General features: G+C 41.0%; 1 long non-coding RNA gene across 1 annotated transcript in view; it reads right to left on the bottom strand.

Annotated features, from left to right (window-relative positions):
• Positions 1-1836: 1836 nt before the first annotated feature.
• The window catches only part of LOC130870440 (uncharacterized), a 37122-nt gene continuing 19674 nt past the window's right edge, over positions 1837-19284 (bottom strand). The window contains exon 3 of the long non-coding RNA XR_009056705.1: positions 1837-2181. This is a non-coding gene — a long non-coding RNA (uncharacterized LOC130870440). The remainder of the gene's footprint in view (positions 2182-19284) is intronic.

The following is a 19284-nucleotide window of genomic DNA, read 5'->3' as shown; positions in this document are numbered from 1 at the left end:
ACTTTTGAGTCGAATTCTTCTAATTCTTCTGGATTAGGGTGTACACTTCTCATTTCGGTATTCCTGGATCCTGGTGATGTCACGTTGCCTTTCAAGTTGTTGGGGGAATTCTTGCATTGGCGCCTGCCCATCTTTTCCTTCAAATGGAGCCAGGAGAGGCCTGATGTCTTGGACCAGTCTTTGCTGTGACTAACTCTCTAGGTGTATCTCCTCAGTGTAGGGGCAGGAACCGTTCCCTTCCAGATGAACTCCTCAACACCAAAACATGGATGCGTGGTATTCCAATGACCCGCGTAAAGAAGGCCGAATGCAAGGGGTCGGGCGGGGTCGAGTAGAACACAGGCGACACTGCAGTACAAGCTGGAGGTGCCTGCACTCCCTTTCGGGGGTTGCTGAGGCCTGCCCGCTAGGCAGGCACTCACTGCTCTGGTTGGGTAGCCTTAGTGTAGGGGCGTTTGTGCTCTCTACCGGGACCGTCCGCCCCAGGATAGTACACACTCACCCGTCCCGATGAAACTTCTCGGCACCTACACAGGAACTCCTGGATGCCACAATGAGCCAGGGACAAAGGGAAGTAGGGTGCAGGCAGAGCAGGTCCAGGAGATCACAGCAGAGACTGCAGCCCCAGCAGCAGGGGCCCGCTTTCCCTGGCGGGGACCTTGAGGCCTGCCCTCTAGTCAGGCACTCACTGCTCTGGGCTGGTAGCCTTAGTGAAAGGGCAGGAAACTGTTCCACAGCTAAGGACCTTGCAGACAAGGCAGGCTTGGGGGTGGGGGTGGGGGGCGGGTGTGTAGGAAAGAAAGCCTTGCAGCAGGAGCTGGGGGGGGGGCGTTTGTGCTCTCTACCGGGACAGTGCGCCCCAGGATAGCACACACTCACCCATCCAGATGGGACTTCTCAGCACCTATGCAGGGATTCCTGGTGGCCCCAATGAGCCCGGGACCAAGGGAAATAGGGGGCAGGGAGAGCAGGTCCAGGAGATCACAAGCAGAGACTGCAACCCCAGCAGCAGGGGCCTGCTTCCCCTGGTGGGGACCTTGAGGCCTGCCCTCTAGTCAGGCACTCACTGGTCTGGGCTGGTAGCCTTAGTGAAAGGGCAGGAAACTGTTCCACAGCTAAGGACCTTGCAGACAAGGCAGGCTTGGGGGTGGGGGTGGGGGCGGGTGTGTAGGAGAGAAAGCCCTGCAGCAGGAGCTGGGGGAGGGGCGTTTGTGCTCTCTACCGGGACCGTCCACCCCAGGATAGCACACACTCACCCGTCCTGATGAAACTTCTCGGCACCTACACAGGAACTCCTGGATGCCCCAATGAGCCAGGGACAAAGGGAAGTAGGGCGCAGGCAGAGCAGGTCCAGGAGATCACAGCAGAGACTGCAGCCCCAGCAGCGGGGGCCCGCTTTCCCTGGCGGGGACCTTGAGGCCTGCCCTCTAGTCAGGCCCTCACTGCTCTGGGTTGGTAGCCTTAGTGAAAGGGCAGGAAACTGTTCCACAGCTAAGGACCTTGCAGACAAGGCAGGCTTGGGGGTGGGTGTGGGGGGCGGGTGTGTAGGAAAGAAAGCCTTGCAGCAGGAGCTGGGGGGGGGGCGTTTGTGCTCTCTACCGGGACAGTGCGCCCCAGGATAGCACACACTCACCCATCCAGATGGGACTTCTCAGCACCTATGCAGGGATTCCTGGTGGCCCCAATGAGCCCGGGACCAAGGGAAATAGGGGGCAGGGAGAGCAGGTCCAGGAGATCACAAGCAGAGACTGCAACCCCAGCAGCAGGGGCCTGCTTCCCCTGGTGGGGACCTTGAGGCCTGCCCTCTAGTCAGGCACTCACTGGTCTGGGCTGGTAGCCTTAGTGAAAGGGCAGGAAACTGTTCCACAGCTAAGGACCTTGCAGACAAGGCAGGCTTGGGGGTGGGGGTGGGGGCGGGTGTGTAGGAGAGAAAGCCCTGCAGCAGGAGCTGGGGGAGGGGCGTTTGTGCTCTCTACCGGGACCGTCCACCCCAGGATAGCACACACTCACCCGTCCTGATGAAACTTCTCGGCACCTACACAGGAACTCCTGGATGCCCCAATGAGCCAGGGACAAAGGGAAGTAAGTCTAACTTATAGATTTTTAATATGAACATAAGTTCTTTCCTTAGTGGCAGGCTGCATAGACTTCTCTGTTTTCCTTTAGAATGCACACGTCCTTCTGAAAAAAAAAAAAACAGAAAACAGAGGCCTGTCAGTGGGTTTCTTGTGTCTCTCTGGCCCTTTAGACTTTATGACAACCTTGAAAACTGCCTTGAGGAAAACAACTATTCTTAGCAGACCCTGAGGAAAGGGCACTCAGAGTTGCTGGTGGCCAGTGCAGAGATGACCCTCATGAACAGTCGCAGCAACCAGGCTCCGGCACGTTTTAAAGGTCACCTGAGAGCAACAAACAGCCCCTCCAGCTAGAAAGACAGCAGCATCCTCTGGATGGGATAGATGCTCCAGTTAGGGGCACATACGATGAACAAGTATCATGAGGAAAGTCATTTAAGGTACAATGGGGTCATTTTAAACATAATTTTAAAGTAGAATGTTACAATAGATCTAATGCCCCTCAGCCCTTGGAATCACATTTAGTAGATAATGAGGATGTGAAGGATCTGGGATGGCCTCTGCTGCTGACATTTGCATCACTTGGCCCACCTTCCTCTATTCTACTCATCCTGGACTGAAGACGCTCAGTGTCGTCTGGGGTATTAGAGGTGAGTTGGTTTCCTAACTTAGTACAGTATGGTGAATGTGTCCTTATTTGTAGGTAAGATTTTCAAGGCTTAAATATTTTAGTTTAGTCAAGGCCAGAAAAAGAAGTGAAAATTTCTGTCTGAGATCCACTTGACACTAGACAAACGGACTCAGAACTAGCTGCACTTTTGTTACCATGTAGGTTATATCAATTTTCTGTCTGTTTAAAGAACTCCCTGGCTAGAGAAGAAAAGAGATCCAATCATCTGTGCCTGCGGAAGTTCAGTACTTCACCAAACAGTGAGAGCACTGAAAATGATCACAGAGACACTAAAGGAAGCTGTCGGTGGGTGAGAAGGGTTCCATCCAAGGTGAGTAACACTGGATTATCTGAGATTGTTACTCCTAGAAAGGAAGAGAGATTTTTTTTTTTTTGCCTTGGATCATAGCACCCCTAGCTCTAGTTCAATCAATAAATTATTAGAAATCATAGGCTGAATATGTGAGTTTAAAGGTTCCAAATAATAAGATCATCTTCCTAGCTGACATCAGAGACCCTGTGAGGAAGGGGAGAAGATAAACTTAAGATATTGGAACAGTTATGAAATAGGAGGAAATAATAATTATAGTAACAATAGAGTAAATGCTATATAGGCAAGAAATAATAGTAAAGTTCTTTATCACATGTTGTTTTATTTTTAGACTGATTAAATTTGTTGATAATTTAATATATATACATATATATGTGTGTGTGTATATATATCTCCTTCGCACCTTTGCTATTTCCCTTCCTCTCTACAGTCCTTTTCTATATTTAGGCTGTCTTGCAGGTTGTTTGCTTGTTTGTTTGTTGTGGAATACACTGCCTTTAACAAGGCTACCAATGTGGCTACAGTCTGGGAAGGGTCCACTGGAACTTGCTGGACCAACCATTGGGTGAAGGAAATGACTGTCCCTTCCCAGAATTCATCAGTAGCCTGGAGTTCAGCTGGAATAAGTGATTGACCATTGGTACCTTTTCTTCCCCAGCATCATCTTGGCACATAAAAGCTAGCCAGCAAGGAAGTTTCTACCTCTGTTGCAGCTTAATTTCTCTACAGTCTTCATCCAAAGTGAGTGATATCTTTAGAAATAGGGTCTTATCATCTAGTTCTAGAGGGTAACCATGAGGACTGTTCAGAGTTTGAAAGCCTCTGCAACCTCCTCCATGCCCAGGGGTGATATAGCTATGTCATATGATAAATGTAAATGCAGAATGATCATTCACTACTGGCCACCCAGGTCCAAATAATCACACAAAAACTATAGTAATTACAACACTGCTTGGCCTATTAGCTCGGGCTTCTTATTAACTAACTCTTACATCTTAAATTAACACATTTCTATTAATCTGTGTATCACCATGAGGCTGTGCCTACTGGTAGGTTCCAACATCTGTCTCCTTCAGCAGCTACATGACGTCTTGACTCCACCTACTCTCTATTTATATCTCTGTTCAGATTTCTTGTCTGGTTTTATTCTGCCCTGTCATAGGCTGAAGCAGCTTCGTTATTAACCAATGGTAATAAAACATATTCACCGCATACAGAGGGAAATTCCATATCAGATTGATGAACTTCTAGCCTTTTTAGGAAACTCTATACAGATTTCAAATGTGGCCATACCAGTCTATACTCTCATCTGCAATGAATAGGGTTCTCCTTCCCTCATGGCCTCACAGCATTTGCTGTCATTTATAATGACATTTTTGATTATAACAAGTTCATAAGAACATACTACTCACCTGGCACTGGGTTTTTTATTTTATTAAGTGATGGCTTTAGGAGTAGCATCATCCAGTCATAGAGGGCATTTCCTATCCCTTTCTCATAACCATAGTTTCAATCACCTTATAAAGTGGTAGGTTTCCATTGACTTTTTCATACAGTCTTCTATTTAGCTAAACCACCTTCTCCATCCTCTGGGCTCTTTGCATCTTCCTCCCTACTTAAACTTCTTCACCCCTAGCATTCCTTCTCTCTACCATTATAATACCAATGTTCTGGTATTCTGTAAGGCACATTACACACACATACTGATCTTCTATAGGACCTTCATGGATCCTATAGGTTCTACTAGCTAACCATGTTAATCTGAAGATTCAAAACTTAGATCTACATATGATTGAATATATGTTACATTTGCCTTTTTGGGTGGGATTACTACTTAATTTGAATTTTTCCAGTTCTATCCATTTGCCTCTAAATTTTAAAATTTTATAGTTAAATAAAATTCAGCTATGTGCTAGGTTTCATTATACAGTCATCAGATGCTAAAAATCTGAACTGCTTCCATTTCTGGGTATTAGAATAGAACAGAAATAGATGAACGAGTTTCTCTGTAGTACAGCACAGTCTTGTGGGAATACACGCAGGGGTGGTATAGCTGGATCATATGACAGGTTTATTTCCAGCTTTTTGAAGAACCTCTATGCAGATTTCCATAGTATAGAATATAGTGCGCCAGTCTACACTCCCACCTGCAGTGATTAGAGTTCTCCTCACCCCACAGCCTCACAGAATCTGCTGTCATTGGTTTTTTATAATAATCATTCTAACTAGGATAAGAAAGAATCTAAAAGTAGTTACAATTTGCACTTTCTTGATGACTAATGGTTACGAAATTTTTAAAGTGCTTTTGGCCAATACTGTTTTTTATTTTGTACACTCCTTATTCAGTTCTACATTCCCTTTTGATTATGTTATTTGTTTCCTTGGTGTCAATGTTCTTGAGTTCTTTCTATATTCTAGATATTAATCTTCTGACAGATGTAAAGCTGACAAATATTTTCAGATTTTGTAAACTGCCTCATTACTTGGCTGATAGTTTCCTTTGCTGTATAGACTATTTGACTTCAAGAAGCCCCATTTGTCAATTGCTGGACTTATGCCCTATTTTGCTGGTGTCCTATGTGCAGTTGTATATATATATATATATATATATATATATATGTGTGTGTGTGTGTGTGTGTGTGTGTGTGTGTGTGTGTGTGTGTTTGTGTGTGTGTGTGTGTGTGTGACTTGTCAAATAGTCCCTTTTTGTTTTAGTTGTGGGTTTTTAGTTTGATGTTCTTTGATCCACTTGGAGTTGATTCATATACAGGATAAGGGGGAAAAGGATATAATTTCATCTTTCACTTGTAACTTTCCAATTTTTCCAGCATCATTTGTTAGAGGCTGTCTTTTCTCTAATGTGTATTTTTGGCCTCTCTAGATAGATAGATGGGTAGACAGACAGATAGAGACAGACAGGCAGACAGAGAGATAAGTAGGTAGATAGATAGATAGATAGATAGATAGATAGATAGATAGATAGATGATAGATAGATAGATAGATAGATAGATAGATAGATAGATAGATAGATAGATAGAGACAAAGAGACAGACTATTTAAAATAAAAACAAAAATGGAACCTAGTTGCATAATTTTTCATTTGGATATTCTCTTCTATTTTATATAAGTCTGTTTTCGTGTCAATACTGTGTTGTTTTTATTTCTGCAGTTCTGTTGTATAACTTGAAATCATATACGGTAATACCCATAGCAATATCTTTATTAATGGGAATTGCTGTGGGTATACAAGGTCCTCTGTGTCCCCATGTGCATTTTTGGATTATTTTGCTTCTGCGATGAATTCAATTGCAATTCTTATTGGGATTGCATTGGATCCATAGGCTGATTTTGGCAAAATGGCCATTTTTACAATATTGATTTTAAATCCATGAAGAGCATGCATATTTTCAAGCGCTGTGTAGGTGAGAAAAAATAAGTGAGGCACAATATATCTGCTCTAAGAATTTAAAATACAATTAGGAAATAGAGATGAATACAGCAGTGCACAATTTAGTGTCAAAATAAGAAGTGCCAATAATAAACATTAAAAAAATTGGGGAAGCCAGGCGGTGGTGGCTCATGCCTTTAATCCCAGCACTCAGTAGGCAGAGGCAGGAGGATCTCTGTGAGTTCGAGGCCAGCCTGGTCTACAAGAGCTAGTTCCAGGACAGGAACCAAAAAGCTACGGAGAAACCCTGTCTCGAAGAAAAAAAAATTGGGGGAAGAAATAAAGAACTTAAAACTGAGTGCTCATTCAATCAACTAATCTGTTTATATAAATTCTGCTGTGGGCCAATCATGCTAAGAGAATCAGTGCACAGCTTGCCAGTGACCACATTCCATGGTTAAGAGGACAGGACACACTTGTACAAGCAACAACTTTCTGGGTTTATAAAGAACCACATGTTTTCTATCCAAAACATTCAAAGATGAAAACACCTTATGGCTTGAAGAACATTCTGTATATTAACTTGTTTTAACACCATAAGAAGTCAGTAACTAGCATATAGCTGGATCAGGTGTAGTCAAGACTTTTCTACTACAGAAACCCCAGAAGTTTCCTGATGAAACAATGTAATTTCTTATTGATGCAATTAGTACTTGCTGCGATTGAAAACTGACTATGTTACTTCCATGTGTGCACATCACAGAGTAGATTGTTTTCAGCCTTTCTAATTTTGGTTCCTGATCCAATTCAATGCTAGTCACTGAGTTCTTATGGTGTCAAAACAAGTTAATACAAGAGAAACAATGCAGTAAGACAGAAACGGAGGCAGCTGCAGAATGTGCTAAAATTTTTACTAAGAGAATGAAGGATGCCAAGGAACATATCACCAAGAGACTTCTCTCACTGAGAGCTTCTGAGTCTAGTCAAAAAATAAATCTTTAGCAGCAATAAATAGATGATCAGACTTAAAAATCTCTAAAAAAGAAAAAGGAGAAAAACAAAGCATAAAATATATTCCAGCTGGATGTGTTGATACACACCTCAGTCACAGCATGCTGGAAGCTGAGGAAGGAGAATCAAGGGCAACCTGGACTGAATTGTAAAACTCTGCCTCAAAGAGAATAAACAAAAGAAAAGAAAGAAAATACTGTTCCCAGTCGCCCCCCCACAAATCTTATATCTGAAGTCTTCCATCACTGAGCACAGAATTTGACATTTCCTTTTACACATCTCAGAAATCTCAAATTCTACATGTCTAGACTTGAAATGGTTATATTCCCACCAAAAATCTTTTCTTTTGTTTTTTTTTTCCCCATCTCTCTAAGAGATGGCCGAAGTTAGCAGCACTTTGGAAACATCTTTGACTCCTTCCCCATCTGTGCACATCTAATCACTGTGTCGTAGTTCCTTTTCTATGTTAGCTATCTCTTTCAATAAACATTTACGAAATGCTACTATCTGGGGGCTAGATTCAAATGGAAAGATGCAGAACCTGCCCAACAAGACCCCTCACTGGATGATAATGCAGCATGAAAGATCCACGTTAGTTGTGTCATAGAACAAAGGGCATTTGTATTATTTTAGAGTCTGTATTAAGTAGTTTAAGAATGGACCATCAAATATAATGCACTGAGCCTGGGAAATTCTAATTCCAATTCTAATCCTTTTTCTATTTTAATCAGCATATCATGTGTTATATATCATGATGGATTTTTTTAACAAAATGCATTTTTATAGTCTTTCTTTTCCCATTTTCCTTTCCTGCTCCCCCAAATGACCCCTAATACTTTCTTCCCCAGATTCCATTCCTCTTTCATGTCCTTAGTGGCTTTTTGCTTCCTTTCATACCCATGCTTCCACACCACCTAATGTTACACTCCTCTGGTTTTATTTCTTTATCATTAAACTTTGCCCACAATTGTGGGGTGTGTGTGTGTGTGTGTGTGTGTGTGTGTGTGTAATAGGATAGGATTCGGATGTAAGTGAAAACATGTGGTTTCTGTCTTTCTAAACATGGGTGTTCTTGCTTTGTATTTGACTTTCAAGATACACTATTGTAAACGGAGACTGTGCTTTCATTTCCCAGCCACCCAGACCCAAATAATCACACAAAAATATATTAATTAGAACACTGTTTGGCCAATGGTTCAGGCATATTCCTAGCTAGCTCTTACATCTTAAATTAACCCATTTCTATTATTTTATATTTTACCACAAGGCTCATGGTTTGTTACCTCACATCTTGCTTCTTGGGTGGCAATATGGTGTCTGCCTGACTCTGCCTTCTTTCTCCCTGCCTTCTGTTTAGTTTTTCCACCTAGCTATATTTTAGTCTGCCATAGGTTAAAACAGCTTCTTTATTAACCAATGGTAATAAAACATATTCACAGCATATGGAGGGGAATCCCATATCACACCATTTTCCTGTAAATATTGTGATTCAATTTTCTTTATAGCTGACACCACATTTTAATTATCCATTCATCTGTGGATAGACATCTAGGCTCATTCCACTTTCTGGATATTGTGCTTAGAGCAACAGTAAACATGAATATGCAAGTGTCTCTGTGGAAGGATACAGAGTCCTTATGTTCAGGCGTGCCATAGCTAGAGCATATGGTAGTTCTAGTTTTAATTCTTTGAGGAACCTCCATACTGAATAGGTATGCTGATTTGCACTCCAACAAGCAGTGTATCAATGTTACTCTTTCTCCATCCTATCCAACATCAATTGAATGATGATCCAAGTCTTTAGGGTCTGTCATCATATCACTTTGAGAGGTTCAGTAAATTCCTAAGGATTGTGCCTCAGCCAATTTTCTGGACTCAACACAAATTACTTGCTAGAAAGAAACCCCATAAGGGTACCATCTGGATTTGAGATCTGGAACACATCCTGAAGGTTTATGTAGTAACAGCTTTTTTTTTTTTCAGTATACCTACTGGGAGGCAGTAGGTCCTTTAGGAAACGAAAAGGTTGTTTGGGACCTACTGATGTTTATCCTTGTGGTGGCTTGTGCTTTTTCCACAAGGCAAGGAGGAACCCCAGGTGGTTTTGAGCAGGTGGCTTACACAATGTGACATCACAGAACTGCCATTATCTTCAAACAATTGCCTCTAAAAGGAAACATAGGATTATCACAGTAAAGTTCTACAAGAAGCCAGAAATTAGGCATTTAGGTAAGATAGCCTTATTTCAAAATGATGTACTACACAAACAAATATATATTTATATATCACCCTTGGCTAATTGCCATTCTCTGGTCTGGTCTGGATGATCAAATTCCAAATTTTGGATCCAAATGGAGTTGAAGTTTTCAAGGAATGAGCCTCTGCCTTTTTTCCAGACCCATCTCAAATTACTTGCCACAGTATGACCCTAATATCTGATTTGGGTTCTAGACTACTCCCTAACAGTTCATATATTAACAGCTTGTTCCAGCTCAGTCTACTGAAAGGTGGTAGAGGCCTTAAGAGGTTGGGTCTAATAATAACTCTTCAGTTCACTGTGAGTATGAGCAATGGGAACCATGACATCTTTGTCCCTTCTGCTTCCTCTTTTTCCCTCTGGCTATAAAGTAAGTAGTTTCCTCTGTCATGTCTTTCTGCCATGATGTACTGCAAAATATTTAAAGCTATTGGGCCAAATGGTCATGAGTTGGGCCTTCCAAACTATAAAACAAAATAAACTTGTTTTCTTTATATAGGCTGATTGTCATGTTTTTTTTTCTTTAAACAGTGACATAACCCTACCAAACACAAATGACAATATTACACCTCTATCGGGTCTTGGAGCCTCTATCTACTGTACATTTGAAAATACTATTTTTAGGCAGATGCCAAGCGGCGAGGATCGGCGCTCAACTCTGAGAGCAGATCGCCACACTACAATTAAATCAAAGAGGTAGGCCTTTTGTTGGCGAGGTCCCTGGCAAACGGGGAGCCTGGTCCTGTTCCTGAAGACCCTTCTGAGTGGTGAGAGGGATCTTGGCCCGCGACAGGAACCAGGAAACGGAGCGAGGGCATTTTGTAAGCCCCTGGCCAGCAGGGAAACCTGACCCAGTTTTAAAAGACCCATTAGATAGCATCAATAGGAGGAGATGGGCAGGCACCAAGGCAAGAATTCACCCAACAATCTGAAAAACAACATGAAAACACCAGAGCCCAATGATCTTACAACAGAAGGACTTGAACACCCTAACACAGAAGAAGTGGGAAAAAATGAATTTATGAAAGCAATAGAGTCCCTTAAACAACATGTAAAAAACGCCCTTATAGAAATGGATGAGAAGTATAACAAAAAGTTTGAAGAAATGAGTAAATACGTACATGATATCCTGGAAAACCAAGAAAAAATGATCAAACAGGTAATGGAAACAGTTCAAGAATTGAAAACTGAAATGGAAGCAAGGAAGAAAACACAAACTGAGGACCAGCTGGATATGGAAAGTCTAGGTCAATGAGCAGAGTCTACAGAAACAAGCATAATCAATAGAATACAAGAGATAGAAGAAAGACTCTCAGATTCTGAGGACACCATAGAGAAAATAAATGCACTGATCAAAGAAAACAGCAAAGCCAACAAATTCTCATCACAAAACATTCAGGAAATATGGGACACAGTAAAAAGACCAAACCTAAGAATAATAGGAATAGAAGAAGGAGAAGAGTCACAGCTCAAAGGCCCAGAAAATATTTTTAACAAAATTATAGAAGAAAACTTTCCCAACATAAAGAAAGATATTCCTTTGAATATTCAAGAAGCATACAGAACACCAAACAGACTGGATCAAAGAAAAACATCCCCTCGCCATATAATAATCAAAACACAAAATATACAGGTTAAAGAAAGAATATTAAGAGCTGCAAAGGAAAAAGGGCAAATAACTTATAAAGGTAAACCGATCAGACTTACACCTGACTTCTCTATGGAAACCATGAAAGTCAGAAGGTCCTGGATAGAGGTACTGCAGAAACTAAGAGACCATGGATGCAAACCCAAACTACTATACCCAGCCAAGCTATTGTTCACTATCAATGGAGAAATCAAGACATTCCAGGATAAGAACAAATTTAAACAATATGTAGCCACAAATACAGCCCTACAGAAAGTAATAGAAGGAAAATCACAACCCAAGGAATCCAACATTGCCAACACTGCCTACAATAACTCAGGCATCTAGCGACCCTTCACCAGCACTACTCAAAGAAGGGAGACACACAAACTCTACTACCAAAAACAATAAGAATAACTGGAGTAAACAACCACTGGTCATTAATATCACTTAATATTAATGGTCTCAATTCACCTATAAAAAGGCACAGGCTAAAAGATTGGATACGAAAACAGGATCCAACATTCTGCTGTTTGCAAGAAACACATCTCAACCACAAAGACAGGCATCTACTCAGAGTAAAGGGTTGGGAAAAGGTGTTTCAAGCAAATGGTCCTAAGAAAAAAGCAGGTGTGGCCATACTAATTTCTAACAAAACTGACTTCAAACTAAAATCAATCAGAAGAGATCGAGATGGACACTTTATACTCATAACAGGAACAATTCATCAGGATGAAGTCTCAATCCTGAATATCTATGCCCCTAATATAAAAGCACCCACTTATGTAAAAGAAATATTACTAGAACTCAAGGCAGACATCAAACCACACACACTAGTAGTAGGAGACTTCAACACACCTCTCTCTCCAATGGACAGGTCAATCAGACAGAAAACTAATAGAGAATTATTGGAGGTAATGAAGCAAAGGGACTTAACAGACATCTATAGAACACTCCACCCAAATAGGAAAGAATATACCTTCTTCTCTGCAGCTCATGGAACCTTCTCGAAAATTGACCACACACTTGGAAACAAAGGAAACCTCCACAGATACAAAAAAAATCAGTGTCCACCTGTGTCTTATCAGATCACCATGGACTAAAGTTAGAAGGCAACAACAATGCTACCCCCAGAGCCGACAAACTCATGGAAACTGAACAGTCAACTACTGAACCACACCTGGGTCAAAGAAGAAATTAAGAAAGAAATTAAAGTCTTCCTTGAATTCAATGAAAATAAAGAGACAACATACTCAAACCTATGGGACACGATGAAAGCAGTGCTAAGAGGAAAGTTCATAGCACTAAGTGCCCACTTAAAGAAAACGGAGAAAGCATACATTGAGGACTTAACAGCACACCTAAAAGCTCTAGAAAAAAAGAAGCAGATGCGCCCAGGAGGAGTAGAAGACTGGAAATAATCAAACTGAGGGCGGAAATCAACAAGATAGAAACACAGAAAACAGTCCAAAGAATCAATGAAACAAAAAGTTGGTTCTTGGAGAAAATCAACAAGATCGAGAAACCCCTATCCAAACTAATTAAACAAGAGAGAGAGAACACGCAAATAAATAAGATCAGAAATGAAAAGGGAGACATAACCACAGACACAGAGGAAATTCAGAGAATTATTAGATCTTACTACAAAAGCCTGTATGCCACAAAACTGGAAAATGCAAAAGAAATGTACATTTTTTTAGATAAATACCATATACCAAAGCTAAACCAAGATCAGGTAAACGATCTAAATAGACCTGTTAGTCGCGAAGAATTAGAAACTGTTATCAAAAATCTCCCTTCCAAAAAAAGCCCAGGACCAGATGGTTTCCATGCAGAATTCTACCAGAACTTCCAAGAAGAGCTAATACCTATACTCCTTACGGTATTTCACAATATAGAAACAGAAGAGTCATTGCCAAATTCCTTTTATGAAGCTACAGTTACCCTGATACCAAAACCACACAAAGACCCAACCAAGAAAGAGAATTACAGGTCTATCTCACTCATGAATATCGACACAAAAATTCTCAATAAAATACTGACAAACCGAATCCAAGAACACATTAGAAAAATTATCCATTATGATCAAGTAGGCTTCATCACAGAGATGCAGGGCTGGTTCAATATACGCAAATCTATCAATGTAATCCACCATATAAATAAACTGAAAGAAAAAAACCATATGATCATTTCATTGGATGCTGAAAAAGCATTCGACAAAATTCAACACCCCTTTATGATAAAGGTCTTGGAGAGATTAGGGATATAAGGGTCATACCTAAATATAATAAAAGCTATTTACAGCAAGCCGACAGCTAACATCAAATTAAACGGAGAAAAACTCAAAGCCATCCCACTAAAATCAGGAACACGACAAGGATGTCCACTCTCTCCATACCTCTTCAATATTATGCTTGAAGTTCTAGCAATAGCAATAAGACAACATAAGGAAATCAAGGGGATTCGTATTGGAAAGGAAGAAGTTAAGCTTTCGTTATTTACAGATGATATGATAGTATACATAAGCGACCCCAAAAACTCTACCAAAGAACTCCTACAGCTGATAAACACCTTTAGTAATGTGGTAGGATACAAGATCAACTCCAAAAAATTAGTTGCCTTCCTATACACTAAGGATAAGGAAGCAGAGAGGGAAATCAGAGAAGCATCACCTTTCACAATAGCCACAAATAGCATAAAATATCTTGGGGTAACTCTGACCAAGGAAGTGAAAGATCTATTTGACAAGAACTTTAAGTCTTGGAAGAAAGAAATTGAAGAGGATACCAGAAAATGGAAGGATCTCCCTTGCTCTTGGATTGGGAGGATCAACATAGTAAAAATGGCAATTCTACCAAAAGCAATCTATAGATTCAGTGCAATCCCCATCAAAATTCTTCACAGATCTGGAGAAGACAATAATCAACTTTATATGGAAAAACAAAAAACCCAGGATAGCCAAAACAATCTTATACAATAAAGGATCATCTGGAGGCATTACCATCCCTGACTTCAAACTCTATTACAGAGCTACAATATTGAAAACAGCTTGGTATTGGCAACCACTTTGGAAAGCAGTGTGACGGTTTCTCAGGAAATTCTGGATCAACCTACCCCTGGACCCAGCAATACCACTCTTGGGAATATACCCAAGAGATGCCCTATCATACAACAGAAGGATATGCTCAACTATGTTCATAGCAGCATTGTTTGTAATAGCCAGAACCTGGAAACAACCTAGATGCCCTTCAATGGAAGAATGGATGAAGAAAGTATGAAATATATACATATTAGAGTACTACTCATCAGTAAAAAACAATGACTTCTTGAATTTTGCATGCAAATGGATGGAAATAGAAAACACTATCCTGAGTGAGGTAAGCCAGACCCAAAAAGAGGAATATGGGATGTACTCACTCATATTTGGTTTCTAGCCATAAATAAAGGACATTGAGCCTATAATTCATGATCCTAGAGAAACTAAATAAGAAGGTGAACCCAAAGAAAAACCTATAGGCATCCTCCTGAATATTAACCTTCATCAGGCGATGAAAGGAGACAGAGGCAGAGACCCACATTGGAGCACCGGACAGAAATCTCAAGGTCCAAATCAGGAGCAGAAGGAGAGAGAGCACGAGCAAGAAACTCAGGACCGTGAGGGGTGCACCCACACACTGAGACAATGGGGATATTCTATTGGGAACTCACCAAGGCCAGCTGGCCTGGGTCTGAAAAAGCATGGGAGAAAACCGAACTCCCTGAACATTGCAGACAATGAGGACTACTGAGAACTCAAGAACAATGGCAATGGGTTTTTGATCCTGCTGCACGTACTGACTTGGTGGGAGCCTAGGCAGTTTGGATGCTCACCTTAATAGACCTGGATGGAAGTGGGTGTTCCTTGGACTTCCCACAGGGCAGGGAACCCTGATTGCTCTTTGGGCTGACAAGGGAGGGGGACTTGATTGGGGGAGGGGGAGGAAAATGGGAGGCGGTGGTGGGGAGGAGGCAGAAATCTTTAATAAATAAATAAATTAAAATAAATAAATAAATAAAAAAGAAAGAAAATACTATTTGTACAGTCTGGAAACCTTTCTTAAGTACTCTTTGGTAAACTTTCATTCAAATACATACATTTGATATTATTTTATAGTCTGAATATCTGTTTTGTGTTAGAGATGAGAAACATCTTGTAGGGCAAATTTCTATGTTTACCCATAGTGTTTAGAATGTAAAGATATGCCAATGCAGGTTCAAAGCCAGTCTGACAGCATATTGCGATCTTGTCTCAATATAACAAAGCAAGTTGTTTAGGTAGAGTAAGGCAATTACTCATAGCGATGAAATTTTTAAAAAGGAAGAATCTAGATTGTAAATGCCTATTGGGTTCTGAATTCTATGCATCACCCATGACACACTCAGCATCCTGTTTTCCCCTTGAATTATCTATGTTTGCTCCTCTCACCACCTACCTGGGACTAACCATGAACAGAAATTGTGTTTTATTAATCTGGTGTCACCCATAGCTAAAATATAATATGCATTCAACAAATATTTCTGAACTAAAGCATACTGTATGTTTGTTTCAGTTTGACTTTTATTTCTGAGACAGGGTTTTACTATATTGCAAGGGGTGGCCTTGAATTCACTAATGTTGTCTAGCCTGGTCTCAAACTCACAGCTCTCCTGCTTCAGTCCTCAGAGTTCTGGGATTACATAAATATACCACTATGCTCTGGTGCAAGCTATATTTTAAATGCAAACCATATTACCCGGTCTTTTCACTGAGAAGTTCTTTGTATTTGTTCAAGTATATTTTATTCACTGTCAGTCATTAAAAAGCAAGTTCAGTGTGACCTTGAAATTCATTACCTTCCGGGGGTAATGAACCAAAAGTCAGGAGTGTTGTCATTTTGATGCTATAATACTTGATCTTAAGAAAAGATTATTTTCCTGGGCATGCTTTAGAACCCAGAGTATTAACTTTCCAGGCCTTGAATTTCAAGTTTCAATTTAGCAAGAAGCCCTATTTCAGGAAGGAATCTTAACCAATGATTTCAATCAGACACACTTAAACTACCGTTGGCACGTCTTCTTTGTATCCTGAAAAGAAATTTCCATGTGGGATAACATTATAACCATATCTTCTTCCATCATCTACTTACACTCTGTGTGATCTTAACGTATGGATATGTGACAGACTTACAGCTGATACAACAAAAATACTCTAGAGTTACTTCTAATGAAGAGAGAGAATTTGTCCACAACCATTAAACTGTCTTATGTTTCCACAAATATTTGTTTTGAAGGAAAGAAAATTCCAATCTGGCGAGAGTCTCAGAGAGTAGAATGATGTCCGAGTGCAGATTTAACCCATCTGCCTCAAACCAGTATTTTTGTACCTTTTCTCTCCCCCCATATCTTTAAGGAATCAAGATTAATACCATCCATAAGGTTAGCTATGGTCCTCAATCTAGGAGAAACAGGAGTTGAGCAAGAAGAGAGATGATGTCTACATAGAGATAATCATTCGGAATATCAAAAGGACATATGGAGCTTCCCTACCTGTGACTTAGATCCGGTGTGTCCCTGACAGGGTAACTCTAAGCCCCTTTCCTGGAGTATCCCTGTCCCTCAAAGAAGTTTTATTCCACTGGAGGAGTTGGTCAGGGTTTGCTGGGGGTCATTTGTTTCTGGGGCTGTACTGAACAGCATGTGAACAGACATTCTGAGAAGGGAGATAAGCTTTGAAGTGGTCTAAAAGCCACTCTCCAGAGGTACTGAAAATGCTCCCATCTTGATATTTTCTAAAAAGAAGAAAAAGAAGAGGAGGAGGAGGAGGAGGAAGAGGAGGAGGAGAAGAAGAAAGAGGAGGAGGAGGAGGCAAATATTCCACTTCAAAAATAGAAATCGAGGTCCTCTGGGAGTGTGTCAAGCATAACTCTTCTCATTACAATATCACAGCCAAACGCCTTTTCCTTCCTCTCCTTGACTCAGAAAAGGAAAAGTTTGTCCCCAGCCCACTCCATTAGTACCCTCATTGGTGCCAAGGGAGTCTAACTCAATCTTTTATCTACTTACATGCATCTGGGAATAGCCAGAGAAGAGACTACCTCACAGAGAGGCAGCCAGGCCTGTAACACAGCACTTTCACTGTTTTACATTAAAACTAAGAGGTAAGTGAAGTCATTTTTCTCTTTGAAATTCAAATGAAATGCATTGTCTCTAGTGGCCTGCCAGAGATTTGATGTCCCTGCTCCTCAGCTAAGCCTGTCTCCAGACTGCTTGTGCTTCAGGCCCCTGTAGGGATGCCTCTTAGACTCCTAAAACTGAAGAAAAAGTACTCCAGACCTTCTGTATTACATCAGTAGTTCTCAAAGGTGTAGTTCAGCAGCACTAGGGAGGCAGAGGCAGGCGGATCTCTGTGAGTTCGAGGCCAGCCTGGTCTACAAGAGCTAGTTCCAGGACAGGCTCCAAAGCTACAGAGAAACCCTGTCTCGAAAAACCAAAAAAAAAAAAAAAAAAAAAAAAAAAAAAAAAAAAAAAAAAAAAACAAGTAGGTAGTTCAGGTACCAATAGTATCAGCATGGCCTGGGAATGTGTTAGAAAAGCAAATTCTCTGTCTTCAACTCAGAATTCCTTAGGTTGAATGTCTGGTGGAAAGAAGAGGAAAGAAGATATATATATACATATATACATATATATATATTATATATTAATCATGTTTTCTCCTCCTGCAAATTCTCCCAGTTTTTCCCCATCTCCTTATCTACCCAACTTCATGCTTTTTTTTCTCTTCTTTTCAAAAATATACTCCTCCCCCAAAAAAACTAAATCAAAGAACTAAAAAGAATCACATGCACACACACAAACACACACGCATGCACACACACACGCACCACAAGGCAAAAGACCAACCAGACAAAAATGCCAAAAAAAATTTAAAAAAAATAATGTCCACAAAAAAATACCACTCAGTTCATTTTATGTAGGCCAACTACTCCTGAGCATGTGGCCTGTTCTAATGTGTGGCTGTTATACCCAGTGACAGTGTGAGGTACTCTGCATGCTACCATAGGAAAAAGACAAACATTAATATTACCAAATTACATACTCTGCGATCTATAATAGTGACCTGCCTGCAAGACATATTGATGGAACACAGTCACAATGGTTATGGAACTAACCAGCAATTTTCTGATTGAATTTAAGGTTCTCTCCATATAATGATATGTTCTGTCTCTTTAAGAGACAAGCCACACCCACTCTTAGTCTGCTGAGGCAGGCAGATCTTCCTTCCTGCTTGCTGATGGAGGAAGGTCATTGTCTAATATAGAAACTGCCTTGGCCCATCTGATAGGGCAGAATTTAGATAGGTGGAGTAAACAGAATAGAATGCTGGGAGGAAGAGGAAGTGAGCTCAGACTCGACAGCTCTGCTCTCTGGAGCAGAGGCCATGCTCCCCTCTCCGGGGCAGACGCGATGAAGCTCCGACCCAGGATGGACGTAGGCTAGAATCTTCCCGGTAAGCGCTCCTTGGGGTGCTACACACATGAATAGAAATGGGTCAGGCAGTGTTTAAATGAATAGAGTTTGTGTGTCATTATTTTGGGGCATAAGCTAGCCAGGCAACCATGAGCCGGGCTGTGGGAAGAGGCCCGCAGCCCCTACTACAGATGGCGCCCACGTGGATAACTGAATCTACAGAAAGCTTGAGAAAACTTGGGAAAGAATAGAGTAAAGCATGTTTTCTTGGTAGCAACAATTTCTCGGGTCTGCTCTGCTTGCTAGAGGCAAGCAAGTGCTCTCATCTAAGAGAGGCTTCCTGACTCAGCTTCAGCTGTGAAACCTTGCAGCTCATTTAAGAGGTCCTGCCACGAAACACTTAAAACGGTGTTGGTGAAAAGCTGAAGGTGTACTTTTC

The sequence above is a fragment of the Chionomys nivalis genome, chromosome 2 (assembly GCF_950005125.1).
Source record: "Chionomys nivalis chromosome 2, mChiNiv1.1, whole genome shotgun sequence".
Taxonomy (NCBI): domain Eukaryota; kingdom Metazoa; phylum Chordata; class Mammalia; order Rodentia; family Cricetidae; genus Chionomys; species Chionomys nivalis.
The sequence above is the reverse complement of the archived record's forward strand: the minus strand, read 5'-3'. Positions and strand labels throughout refer to the sequence as shown.